Below are 13,325 nucleotides of genomic sequence, written 5' to 3'. Positions count from 1 at the left end.
CCTCTTTCTCCCAAGGAGTCCTAGGCTACCAGAAGTTATCTCAAGGCCTCTCATGTGTGTACTAAGAGTGGCAAGACAAACAAATGGAGCAAAATAATTCAGTCGACTGAGAAGAAAAAAACTTTTTTCCAGAAAAACAAGTTCCAAGAAGAGAAAAACATAAAGGCCTTTTAAATGTATCTATAGCTTGTTTATCCACTTTTAATTAAGCTGACTTTTAACCATAGTACTCTTTAAAAAAGAAATCATTTTAAATTTCTTATTACCTGACTTTAGCCGTGCTAAGTGGCTTCTGAACTTTACCAAAGGTAATCTCCTAGGTGCTTCAAAGACTGACTTTTCTTTCTTTCTTTCTTTCTTTCTTTCTTCTTTCTTTTTCTTTCTTTTTCTTTCTTTCCCTCCCTCCCTCCCTCCCTCCCTCCCTCTTTCTTTCTTTCTTTCTTTCTTCTTTCTTTCTTTCTTTCTTTTTCTTTCCTTCCTTCCTTCCTTCCCTCTTTCTTTCTTTCTTTCTTTTTCTTTCTTTCTCTTTCCTTCCTTCCTTCCTTCCTTCCTTTCTTTCTTCTTTCTTTTCTTTTTTTGGTACAAGATTTACAATCTCCACAAGATAGTTCAGAGAAAGGAAAATTCAAGAGAGGAAATCAGAAGCTAACTGTGAGGGGTGGGGCAGGGGGAAACCACCTCAATAAATGTCAAAGTTACACAAATAACAAACCAGAAAGGAATCATTCCGGAAGCCAACAACTGAACTCAGGCCACCACTGTCAAAAGATAAAGCCTTAGCTACTGAGCTATATAGCATTGAGCAGTTTCTACTGCTTTTCCCAGAAGGAGCCTAGAGAAGCCAATTTCAAGCTTGCATGGCTTCTAACTGCTCAACAAAAATTTTTAGGACTAACTATGACATGAACCCCAAAATTCCTGTCCTCTGGATGGTGGAAACCAAAAGAAAGTATCTTCACATGATCACAAGGGTAAACTCTGAAGGATGCAAAACAAGACAGAGAAATTTCAAACTGTATTGGTTTCAGGGACCCGTAGCAAAGTTTGTAACTGACCAGCCTGCCAAGCTGGCTTAAAAGCAGGCTTATAGAGGTCCTAAACCCACGTTCTATCCTGTAATACCCTTCTCTCCATTACAGAACACAGAAAGACAAATTATTAGCACAAAGTACACTAGATTTGCTACAGCCTAAGACTAGTCTCACACATCCTTTATCAGATACATGCTTTTCTCCCAGTCTGTGGTTTGTCTCTTTATTCTCTTAATAGCTTTAAAAGAGCAGAAGTTTATAATTTTATTGACATTCAACTTACCAATTTTTTCACTTATGGATTATGTTTTTTATTTTTGTTTGTCGTTGATGTCAGAAACCTTTGCCCAACCCAAGTTCACCAAGTTTTTTTCTTGTTTCCTTCAATAAATCTTAACGTTTTATGTTCTACAGTTTAGTATAGATTCATCTTGAGTTAATCTTTGAATATGGTGCAAGACACAAATTGAAGTTAAATTATTTTGCATATGGATATTCAATATTTCAAGCATGATTTGTTTAAAAACTGCCCTTTCTCCACTGAATTTTTCTTATCCCTTTGTTCAAATTTTGTTCCCTGTTATATGCAAATCTATTCTGTTCTGCTTTCTCTACTCTGTTCAGTTGATCTTTTTGCCTGTCTTTATGCTAACACCACACTCTGGATTACTGCCGCAATTTAATAACACTTCAGGTCAGATGGTGTTATTCCTTCAATTTCCTTTTTCCTTTTCAAAGTTGTCTTAGCTATTCTAGGTTCTTGGTATTTCCATGTAAATTTCAGTCAGCTTGTCAATCCCTACCAAAAAAATATATTTTTTTAAGCCTGCTGGAAGTTTTACTGGAATTCAGTTGAATCTTTAGATCATTTAGACAACTAAAATCTTAATCATATTGATCTTTCAACCCATAAATGCAGTGTATGTTTCCATTTGTTTAAGTTTTCTTTAATTTCTCTCAGCAATGTTTTATGGTCTTCAGTATGGACGTCTTGCACGTGATTCATCATGCCTATCCCTAAGAACTCCATACGTTCATGCTAGTGTAAATGATATCATTTGTTATTTCAGTTTCTGTTTATTGCCAGTATATGCAGATACAATTGCTTCTCTTTTTCTTTTTCTTTTTTTTATTTGAGACCAAGTCTCACTCTGTCACCCAGACTGGAGTGCAGTAGCACCATCTCGGCTCACTGCAACCTCTGCCTCCCAGGTTCAAGCAATTCTCCTGCCTCCGCCTCTGTAATCATAGTAGCTATGATTACAGGCGTGTGCCATCATGCCAGGCTAATTTTTGTATTTTTAGTAGAGACGGGATTTCACCATGTTGTCCAGGCTGGTCTCAAACTCCTGACCTCAGGTGATCCTCCTGCCTTGGCCTCCCAAAGTGCTGGGATTACAGGCATGAGCCACCCATGCGCCCAGCCATAATTGCTTTTTATACATTGGTCTTTTGTCCTACAACCTTGCTAAACTCAGTTATTAGTTCTAGTATCTTTTTGCTAAATTCTATAAGATTTTCTACATAGACGTTCACATTGTCTGTGAATAAAGACAGTTTTGCTTCTTCCTTTCCAATCTGGGTGCCTTTTATTTCTTTTTCTTTTGTCATTGCATTGGCTAGAACTTCCAGTGCAATGTTGATTAGAAGTGAGGAGAGCAGACATCCAGCATTCAGTCTTAGTATGATATCAGCTGTAGGGTTTTTCATCAATGCTGTTTGTCAGGTTGAAGTTTCATTGTATTCTTGTTTGCTGAGTGTTGTTTGTTTGTTTCTTTGTTTGTTTTTGAAATGAAGTCTCACTCTGTTACCCAATCTGGAGGGCAGTGGTACAATCACAACTCACTGCAACCTCTGCCTCCTGGGTTCAAGCAGTTCTCCCACCTCAGCCTCCTGTGTAGCTGGGATTACAGGCGCCCGACACCATGCCCAGCTGATTTTTGTATTTTTAGTAGAGACAGGGTTTTGTCATGTTGGCCAGGCTGGTCTTGACCTCAAGTGATCTGCTTACCTTGGCCTCCCAAAATGTTGGGATTACAAGCATAAGCCACTGCGCCAGGCCTGCTGAGTGTTTTTTAAATCAGAAACAGATATTGGGTTTTGTCCTTAAAATACTTTTTTAAGTATTTTAAGTATTGATTGATTTTTAATTTGTTATTAAATAGCTACAGTAATGCTTTTTTGAATTAATCCCTGCTTAGTCATGATGTATTACCATTTAAATATAATTTCATACTCAATTTGTTAAAATTTTGTTTAGAAATTTTGGGTCTATGTTCGTGAGGAGTACTGGTTTATAGTTTTCTATTTTCATAATATATTTGTCTTATTTTGGATCAGTGTAAGTCTTTTTTTTTTTCTTGTTTGTGGATCAGTGTAAGTATAGTCTGTAGAATGAGTTGGAAGTATCGCTACTTTTCCATTTTCTGAAAAAATTATATATAATTGGTATTATTTCTTAAGTGTTTGATAGAATCCCTCAGTGAAGTCATCTGGCCCTTGAGTATTTTGGGAAGAAATATTTTAAACTACCAATTCAATTTCTTTAAGAGAGATAGTACTGTTCCAGTTTTTTGTTTGTTTGTTTGTTTTTGTTTTTTTGAGATGGAGTTTCCCTCTTTCGCCCAGGCTGGAGTGAAGTGTCTGGATCTCAGCTCACTGCAACCTCTGCCCCCTGGGTTCAAGCAATTATCCTGCTTCACCCTCCCAAGTAGAAGCAGCTGGGATTATAGGCACCCACCACCAAGCCCGGCTAATTTTTGTATTTTTAGTTAGAGATGGGGTTTCGCCATGTTGGCCAGGCTGGTCTTGACCTCCTGACCTCAGGTGAGCCACCCGCCTTGGCCTCCCCGCAAAGTGCTAGGATTACAGGCATGAGCCACCATCCCCAGCTGTTCCAGTGTTTCTTCTTGAATATGCTTTAGTAGTTTGTGTCTTTCAAGGAATTTGTCAATTCTTCATATATTCCGTTATCATACATTTAATGCTATATTAATTAATATTATTATCTATAAAGAGGATCTGACTATGTTTCCTAGGCTGTTCTGAAACACCTGGCCTCAAACAATTATCCCACTTCAGCCTACCAAATTGCTGAGATTATAGACGAGAGCATCACACCGGCCTTATATTTAATATCTGCAGACTATGTAGTGATGCCCCCTCTTTCATTTTTTTAAATTTTACTTTAATTTCTGGGATACATGTGCAGAATATGCAGGTTTGTTACATAGGTATACATGTGCCATGGTGGTTTGCAGCACTGTCAACCCATCATCTAGGTTTTAAGCCCCACATGCATTAGGTATTTGTCCTAGTGCTCACCCTCCCCTTGTCTCCTATCCCCCGACAGGCCCCAGTGTGTGATGTTCCCCTCCCTGTGTCCAAGTGTTCTCACTGTTCAACTCCCACTTATGAGTGAGAACATGTGGTGTTTGGTTTTCTGTTCTTGTGTTAGTTTGCTGAGAATGATGGCTTCCAGCTTCATTCATGTCCCTGCAAAGGACATGAATTCATTTCATTTTTGATATTCATAATTTGTGTCTTCTCTCTCATTTTGATGGTCAGTCTGGTTGGCTAGAGGTTTATTGATCATTGATCTCAAAAAACCAGATTTTGGTTTTGTTGAACTTCTGATGCTTTCATGTTTCTTTTTTCATTGATTTCTGCACTGGTCTTTATTATTTCCTATTTTCTGCTTATTTTGGTTTATTTTTTTTTCTATTTCTACTTTGTTAAGGTGAAAACTGAGACCACTGACTTGAATACTTTCTTCTTTTCTAATATTGGTGTTAATTGCCCATTTCTTCTTAGTCCTGCTTAAAAAGCAACATCTTGAGGATTTTGATATTTTTTTTTTGTTTTCCATAGCTCTCTATTATTGTTTCCTAATTTAATTCCATTTTGGTCTAAGAACATACATTGTTTAACTTGAATACATTTAAACTTACTGAAACTAGATTTAATGCCCAGAGTGTGGTCTATCTTGTTAATTCTATGTATACCTGACATGAATGGATGTTCTGCTATTGTTTTTTTTATTTTTTATTTTGTTTTTGTTTTTTGAGATGGAGTTTCACTCTTGTTGCCCAGGCTGGAGTGCAATCGCATGGTCTTGGCTCACTGCAACTTCCACCTCCCAGGTTCAAGCAATTCTCCTGCCTCAACCTCCCAAGTAGCTGGGATTACAGGCATGTGCCACCATGCCTGGCTAATTTTATATTTTTACTAGAGATGGGGTTTCACCATGTTGGCCAGGCTGGCAAAGGTTGCAGTGAGCCAAGGTGGCACCACTGCATTCCAGCCTGGAAGACAGAGTAAGACACCATCTAAAAATAAATAAGTAAAAATAAAATTAAAATTAAAATGACACCCTCTTTAGTGTCCCATGATCAGACCATATTTTTCATGCCATACTTTTCACCTTTATTTTTCATCATTATCTTAACATCCATCCACATAATGCATCACTCAGTCTGCTCCTGTCCTTTTTTTTGAGACAGAGTCTCACTCTGTTGCCAAGGCTGGAGTGCAATGGTGCGATCTCGGCTCACTGCAACCTCCGCCTCCCAAGTTCAAGCGATTCTCATGCCTCTCAGCCTTCCGAGTAGCTGGGACTACAGGTGTGCGCCACCATGCCCTGCTAATTTTTGTATTTTTAGTAGAGATGAGTTTTCACCATGTTGGCCAGGCTGGTCTCAAACTCCTGGCCACAGGTGATCCGCCCGCCTCAGCCTCCCAAAATGCTGGGATTATAGGCGTGAGCCACCGTGCCCGGCCTCTGCTCTTCTCTTGACACCAATCTTAAATTCAGCAGGTGATCCAGGTACCAGACAGCTTATGAGAAGTTAGTCCTAGAAAGCTGAGGCTCCCATAGAGCACTTTTCTTCTTTTTCTAGCCTTTTCTCTCATTCTCCTTTGCCTTCTCTTCCTTTTCATTCTCCTTTGCATTCAGCTCTAGATGTCCTAGATTTTTTTTTTTTTTCTGAGACAATGTCTCACTCTGTTGCCCAGGCTGGAGTGCTGTCATGCAATCTCAGCTCATTGCGACCTCCACCTCCTGGATTAAAGTGGGTCTCAGGCCTCAGCCTCTCAAGTAGCTGGGGTTACGGGCATGAGCCACCATGCCAACCAGCTCTAGATGTCTTATCTGACTCCTGATTCCTGGGTCCTGGGGATGGTTCAGGGCAAGCTGGAAGACAGCTGGAGATTTGAGTGGCCTTGCTTAGCCCTGTCCCTATGTGTCTGTGGCCACACTTAAATGCTGTTTCTCTTTATCAGCCTCCCTGAGAGTTGGTGCAGGGATTAATTATCTAATGTTTGTAAAGCATTTGGAAGTTGACCAATGCTAATTATTATTATTACACTGATAGCTCATCCTTTGTTCTAAACACCTAGCAACCTGAGGCGAAACAAACTTCAATTAAAAAGTTGTCCAGATAAACACAAGCTGCAATACAAAAACCATAATGGCCCTTCTTCCTTTGTGAAGGTTTTCACTTTGTGTTCTCTGTCCCTTACATCTAAGCCTTCCTTCCTGCTCATTGGAGCTGGGGGAAACAGTGGGCTTGAGGTGAGCAACTGGGGTGGTTTAACATTTTGAGTACCCATCATATAGGAAGTTTTATATACGTTGTCCCATTTGATCCTCAAAAACACGTGCATGGGAGGCCATCCTCAGCATGTGACACATCGGTGAACAAGTGTTTAGAGCACGTAAGCTGGTGAACAAGTGCTTAGAGCACGTAAGTAAGCTGTTCACGTCCCTCAGCTGGGAAGTGGCAAAGCCAGATTTTGCAGACACGCTGTTTGGCTCTAAAGACTGTGAGCTCTTCCTGCCACGCATGCTCAAGTAGAAAATGGTATGTAAATATGTTCGGAAGAGTGAGTTGGTAGGAAGTGAGAAAAAGAGACCCACGTATTGCTTTTTGCCTTAAGAAAAGAGTGCACTGAACGAAGAGCTGTAAAGCAAGAATCCCAGTCGCTGAAGCAGTTCCAGCCTAGTAGCAGATAATTTTAAACTTAAAAGATGATTGGATTTTGAAGTTGAGGAGGTGCTAGCAATAATTTAGTCCCACCCCATCATTTGGTGGAGGAGGAAATTTTGACCCAGCAAAGGCAAGTAATTCTTGCCCAAGCTCACTCAGATCTTTAATCTGATGTGCACTCTACTAACCTTAATACTAAAAAATAGCTATGATTTTTAAGGATTGCCTGTCTACTGTCTGTAAGACAGCTTTGTAAATCCTATATGTGCATGAATTCATTTAATCCTTACGATTCTGCCTAAGAGACAACAGTATCAAAAAGGCACTGAAAGTTCTGATAAAACTGTGTCTTTGGAAATAATGTGAAGATTCTATATTTTTTGTTTGTTTGGTTTTTCTCTTTTCTTTTTTGACACACAGTCTCACTCTGCCGCACAGGCTGGAGTGCAGTGGCGCCATCTTGGCTCACTGCAACTCCATCACCTGGGCTCAAGCAATTGTTGCACCTCAGCCTTCTGAGTAGCTGGGACTACAGGACATGCACCACCGTGCCCGGCTAATTTTTGTATTTTTAGTAGAGACAGGATTTCCGCCATGTTGGCCAGGCTGCTCTTGAATTCCTGGCCTCAAATGATCCGCCCACCTCAGTCTCCCAAAGCACTGGAAGTATAGGCATGAGCCACTGAGCCCTGCCAGATTTTAGGTATTTTAGAAGAGACAAGATCAGTTTTAAAACTATATTCCAAAGATTGGTCACAACCCAACTTAGAGGCATGGGTGGTGCTAGGATGAAGACATAAAGTCTCAGAGGTGCCAAGATCCCCCACTGGGAGGCAACCCCATGTAAATCTTTTTCAATTCTTCTTTTTTTTTTTTTTTTTTTTTTTGAGACAGCGTCTCGCCCTGTTGCCCAGGCTGAAGTGCAATGGCACAATCTTGGCTCACTGCAACCTCCGCCTCCTAGGTTCAAGCGATTCTCTTGGCTCGGCTTTCTGAGTAGCTGGGATTACAGGTGCCCGCCACCACACCTGGCTAATTTTTGTATTTTTAGTAGAGACTGTGTTTCACCATGCTGGCCAGGCTGGTCTCAAACTCCTGACCTCAGGCGATCTGCCTGCCTCAGCCTCCCAAAGTGCTGGGATTATAGGCCTGAGCTACCTCGCCCGGCCAATTCTTTTACATATTGTTCTAGGACTTGTGACTTAATCTGAGCAGAGAGATCATTGAATTTAAAGAGTTTGGAAGCCACTGACCCAGATGATTTGGGAGACGTGTCTCAAATTAAGGACACTTCCATAATTGTTACCAATTGCTTCTTACCACCACCTCTCAAATTCTTGCCATTTTGTAAACCTTTCCTCTCACGCGCTGTGGAAGTGATTACAGAGAAGTGATTACAGAGACAGGATTCAGTTCACCAAAGTTGTCCTTCAGAATAATTTCAGAATTGAATGTTTTATTCCCCTGTCGCCTTTTCTTCACCTTCTTAGTTAGAAATCTGATCAGTTCTTGAGAAACTGACGACTGCAGCACTCAAGGCAGGAAGCCAGGCAAAGATGGAAATCACATTTGTTTCAGGAGTCATGTGTTAACAAAATGCAAACACACCTCCAAAACTGTCGTATTCACATCAGAATACTTTGGGTGCCAGGAAAGCTGGATTTGTAATGCACCTTGTCACTAGAACAATAGCACCAATATTTGAGCCTGACAAAAATTCGCCTTCAAAGGTTTGAAATAATGAAGCGTGTGTTGCACAAGGTATGACTTTTAAAACTCTGTTCTTCCCGAGGTGGGCGGATCATGAGGTCAGGAGATTGAGACCATCCTGGCTAACACGGTGAAACCCCGTCTCTACTAAAAAAAAAAAAAAAAAAAAAATTAGGCGGGCGTGGCGGCGGACGCCTGTAGTCCCAGTTACTCCCGTGGCTGAGGCGGGAGAATGGTGTGAACCCCAGGAGGTGGAGCTTGCAGTGAACGGAAACCATGCCACTGCACTCCAGCCTGGGCAACAGAGTGAGACTCCATCTCAAAACAAAACAAACAAAAAAATTCCTGTTCTTCAACATGATTTTTTTTCCCCCGTTGGAAAGTCGTTTGTCCTCATAGGCAGCCTTCTACCTTCTAAGCATTTACATTAGCATTAAAATGACAGCTCTGCATACAGGAATAGTGGAATGTGTCCACTACAAGTATTCTTAAGAGGTGACTCAAAAAAAAAAAAAAAAAAAAAAAAAAAAAAAAGAGGTGACAACATGCTAGCAGCCCTCACTCACCTCCTCGGCCTCGGGGTCCACTCTGGCGGTGCTTGAGGAGCCCTTCAGCCCACCCCTGCACTGTGGGAGCCCAGCTCTGGGCTGGCCAAAGCTGGAGCCGGCTCCCTCCGCTTGCGGGGAGGTGTGGAGGTGGAGGGAGAGGCGCGGGCCGGAACCGGGACTACGTCCGCAGCGCTCACAGGCCAGCGCAGTCGCGGGCTCCGCGGGCCCCACACTCAGAGCAGCCGGCTGGCGCTGCAGGCCCAGGGCAGTTATGGGCTTAGCACCCGGGCCAGCAGCTGCAGAGGGTGTGCCACGTCCCCCCAGTAGTGCCAGCCCGCTGGCACTGCTCGAGTTCTCATCGGGCCTTAGCTGCCTCCCCGCAGGGCGGGGCTCGGGACCTGCAGCCCCCCATGCCCGAACCGCACCCCCACAAGGTGGGCTCCTGCACAGCCAGAGCCTGCTCAGCGGCGCTCAGTCCCATCAACCATCTAGGGGCTGAGGAGTAAGGGTGTATGGCGCTGGGACTGGCAGGCAGCTCCGCTGGCAGCCCCTGTGCAGGATCCACTAGGTGAAGCCAGCTGGCCTCCTGAGTCTAGTGGGGTTTTGGAGAACTTTTATGCCTAGCTAGGGGATTGTGAATACACCAATCAGCACTCTGTGTCTAGCTCAAGCTTTGTAAATACACCAATCAGTACTCTGTATCTAGCTAACCTAGTGGGGTCTTGGAGAACTTTTATGTCTAGCACTCTGTGTCTAGCTGAAGGAATGTAAACGCACCAATCAGCACTGTGTCTAGCTCAGGGTTTGTAAATACACCAATCAGTACTCTCTATCAAGCTAACCTAGTGGGGACTTGGAGAACTTTTATGTCTAGCTAGAGGATTGCAAATGCACCAATCAGCACTCTGTGTCTAGCTCAGGGATTGTAAACGCATCAGTCAGCTCTCTGTAAAATGGACCAATCAGCTCTCTGTAAAATAGACCAATCAGCGCTCTCTAAAATGGACCAATCAGCAGGATGTGGGAGGGGTCAAATAAGGCAATAAAAGCAGGCTGCTGGAGCCAGCAGTGGTAACCTGTTCTAATCCCTTTCCACGGTGGCGGAGTGTTATTCTTTAACTCTTTACCATGGATCTTGTTAATGGTCACTCTTTGGGTTCATGCTGTTTTTTAAGAGTTGTAACACTAGCGGTGAAGGTCTGCAGCTTAACTCCTGAAGCCAACGAGACCGCAAACTCACCAGGAATAAAGGAACGACTCCAGATACACGGTCTTCAAGAGCTGTAACATTCACCGCTAAAGTTTGCAGCTTCGTTCTTGAACCCAGTAAGACCATGAACCTACCAGAAGGAATAAACTGAACACACCATCTTTAAGAACTGTAACACTCACCGCGAGGGTCTGTGTCTTTATTCTTGAAGTCAGTGAGACTAAGAACCCACAAATTCCAGACACACTCTCACAGCAGAGTTTACCATATCCACACAGCACTTTTCAATGAACTGCAAAATGTTCTAGGGCTTTGGGATTATTTAAACCTGCATATACCACTTGACACATAGGTGAGTTGGTGATTCCACCAGTGGAGAAGTCTGTATTTACTGTTGAGGCTTATTTTGCAAACAATATTGTTTTTGAAGAATGATGCTTAGTTGCGTTCACATTTAAATGACCGATTCCGGTCAAAGTTAATGGATTGCATCTGACTAGGTAAGTAAGAGAGTCACTTTGGGAGGATCATTTGTAGCTTCTCCAGTCCTATTTAATGAGCTGGAAAAGTAATTTACTAAGTTTAATGTGGAAGCTGGAAAAAATTTATTCTGAACTCCCCCCGGCCCCGCCCCAAACGCTTTATGCTTTGAGACCGTACTTGATTCACCTTGCAGGGTCTGGTACATTGCCTTTTCCAACAGTTTATTTTGATTTGTTGAAGATGCTGTCGTTCTGTTGGAAAAAGTCCTTTTACAAAAGCAATAAGCTAAAGCTAGCTTTTAAAATATGCATAAAATGCACAAGTGGAGGAATATGTCAACAGTCATTCATGTTCTAGTATAAATAGCTTTACAGCAGGGGAGTGGGGGAGGGCACTTCTTCAGAAGCACAGTTTTTGTTTGGAATCGCTGGAAGGGAGGCATTAAAATATAAAGGTGATCATCAAGCAATGAGTTCTTCCTGGGAGAACTTTGGAAAGGATGGGAAGAAAAGGTATTGAAATTGTCAGCACCAAGCTTATTCTTGGCTTGTCTTATAATTTTTCCCAAGGAAAGTCATTGCCTTGTCATAGTGATGCCATTTCCAAAGGACACCATTTTTGACATGTTCAAAAATTGGTGTCTGACACAATTTACCCATCCTGTGTTTTACTGAAGGTGTTACCATCTGCCAGCTACCACGCCAAGCACATTACACACACTGTCTCATTTAATCCCCACTATAGCATGATGAGGTAAGTGCTACTTAACAGGTACTTACATGATGCTTATTCTGCACTGCATTAAGCATTTCTACAAATTTTAGCTCATTTAATCTTCACAACCACCCTCTGCTATAGGTACTATTATTTCTCATTTTACAGATCCAGAAACTGAGATACAAAGAAATTAGTTGAATTGCCCAAGACTCCCACAGCTAGTAAATTGGGTAACACAAATTTGTGTTCAGGCCTGCTAGCTCCCAAGTCAGTACTCAAAATCACTGTTGTGTATGATATTATCCTTATCAGTAAGGAAATAGAAGCACAGAGAATATCTTGTCCAGAGTCACACAGGCAATAAATAACAGACTCAGACTTAGGAAGCCTAAATGTAGGACCTACAGAACTCAAGCCTTACATCATTTTGTAAATATTCTCTTATCGCTCATTCCTCATACTAGGGTGTTAGCTTAAAGCAAGAGCTACACACATGCTTGTATCTCTATACAGATTCCACTGTGTCACTTAATGTAGTAAGACTAGAAAGGGAAGACATTAGCTTTATCACTTATTTTGTTTACTGTCTAATTTACTTTGATTCTAAATAGATTTGTGAGTTGTGACGTGCTATGACAACATTAAATCTTGGATTAGTTGTCAGTGTCAAAAGCAATTTTAACCTCATCTGGAGCAGTGTTTCTTTAATCAGCATAGGGATTACCTGAAGATTTTGTTTAAATGCAGATTTGGATTCAACAGATCTGGATGGGCCTGAGACTCTAGCAAGCTCCCAGATGATGCTGATGCTACTGGAACATGGTCCATATTTTCAGTAGCAAGAATTGAGCATTCACTGAGTTTTTAAACCAAGCTTAAAGATGTATCCTAGGGCCCATCAAATGTCCTGTATAGACAGAAGAACATATAGGAAGTTTGGGAAAGGCAAACACCAGGCCAAGGGGATGGCTCATGAGATAAGAGCTGAGCTACACAGATTCTGCAGATTAGAAGGGTTTTCAAAGATCATCTGGTCCAATCATCCTACTGATGACTTTCAGAATCCTTTCACATTCCTGTCAGGTCATCTCAACCCTTGAGTTAATAAATTATGGGTGGTGAATGGAACTGGACATTCAACAGAACCAGAGAAGTTTCAAGATGATGCCTGAATCACAGAACCAATCTAAGAGCAAAAGATTAGGGAAAGAGGCTGTGATGTCTCACTCTGTCTGGGTAGACATTTGCCACCATAGTACATTTTTCAGAGCCTTTAGATATTTATTCAAAAACTTTTTAGACCTTACCATTTCATAATAAAAAATAATGCTTCTGTACCAGAGAATCAGCTGGAAGTACTTACTCCCCCAGGCATTTGTCTCCTACTATGAAATAAAGATTCAGTGCTGACTGGCAGGTGAGAAACAGTGACAGATGTGTGGCAGCTGGGCTGCTTCTTGGCTGTCCTGACTATACATTTCAGGGCCCTTGAGACAACAGATATTTTCAAGGATCAGGAAGGATGGAATAAAGACAAGGTTCTTTCCATTTTGATTTTGCAATCAAACCAAAAGACACTCAATGTATTGCTGAGTCCTCTGATTCGGGGAATGCCAACTTCTCGTAATCATCCTTTTCT

General features: G+C 41.8%; 1 protein-coding gene across 2 annotated transcripts in view; it reads left to right on the top strand.

The window, feature by feature from the left end:
* SNTB1 (syntrophin beta 1) overlaps positions 1–13,325 on the top strand; it is a 300,877-nt gene that overhangs the window by 248,047 nt on the left and 39,505 nt on the right. The window lies entirely within an intron of this gene.

This window comes from Trachypithecus francoisi, unplaced genomic scaffold (genome assembly GCF_009764315.1).
Source record: "Trachypithecus francoisi isolate TF-2019V2 unplaced genomic scaffold, Tfra_2.0 Lachesis_group7, whole genome shotgun sequence".
NCBI lineage: Eukaryota > Metazoa > Chordata > Mammalia > Primates > Cercopithecidae > Trachypithecus > Trachypithecus francoisi.
This window is presented reverse-complemented; position numbering and strand designations above follow the sequence as displayed.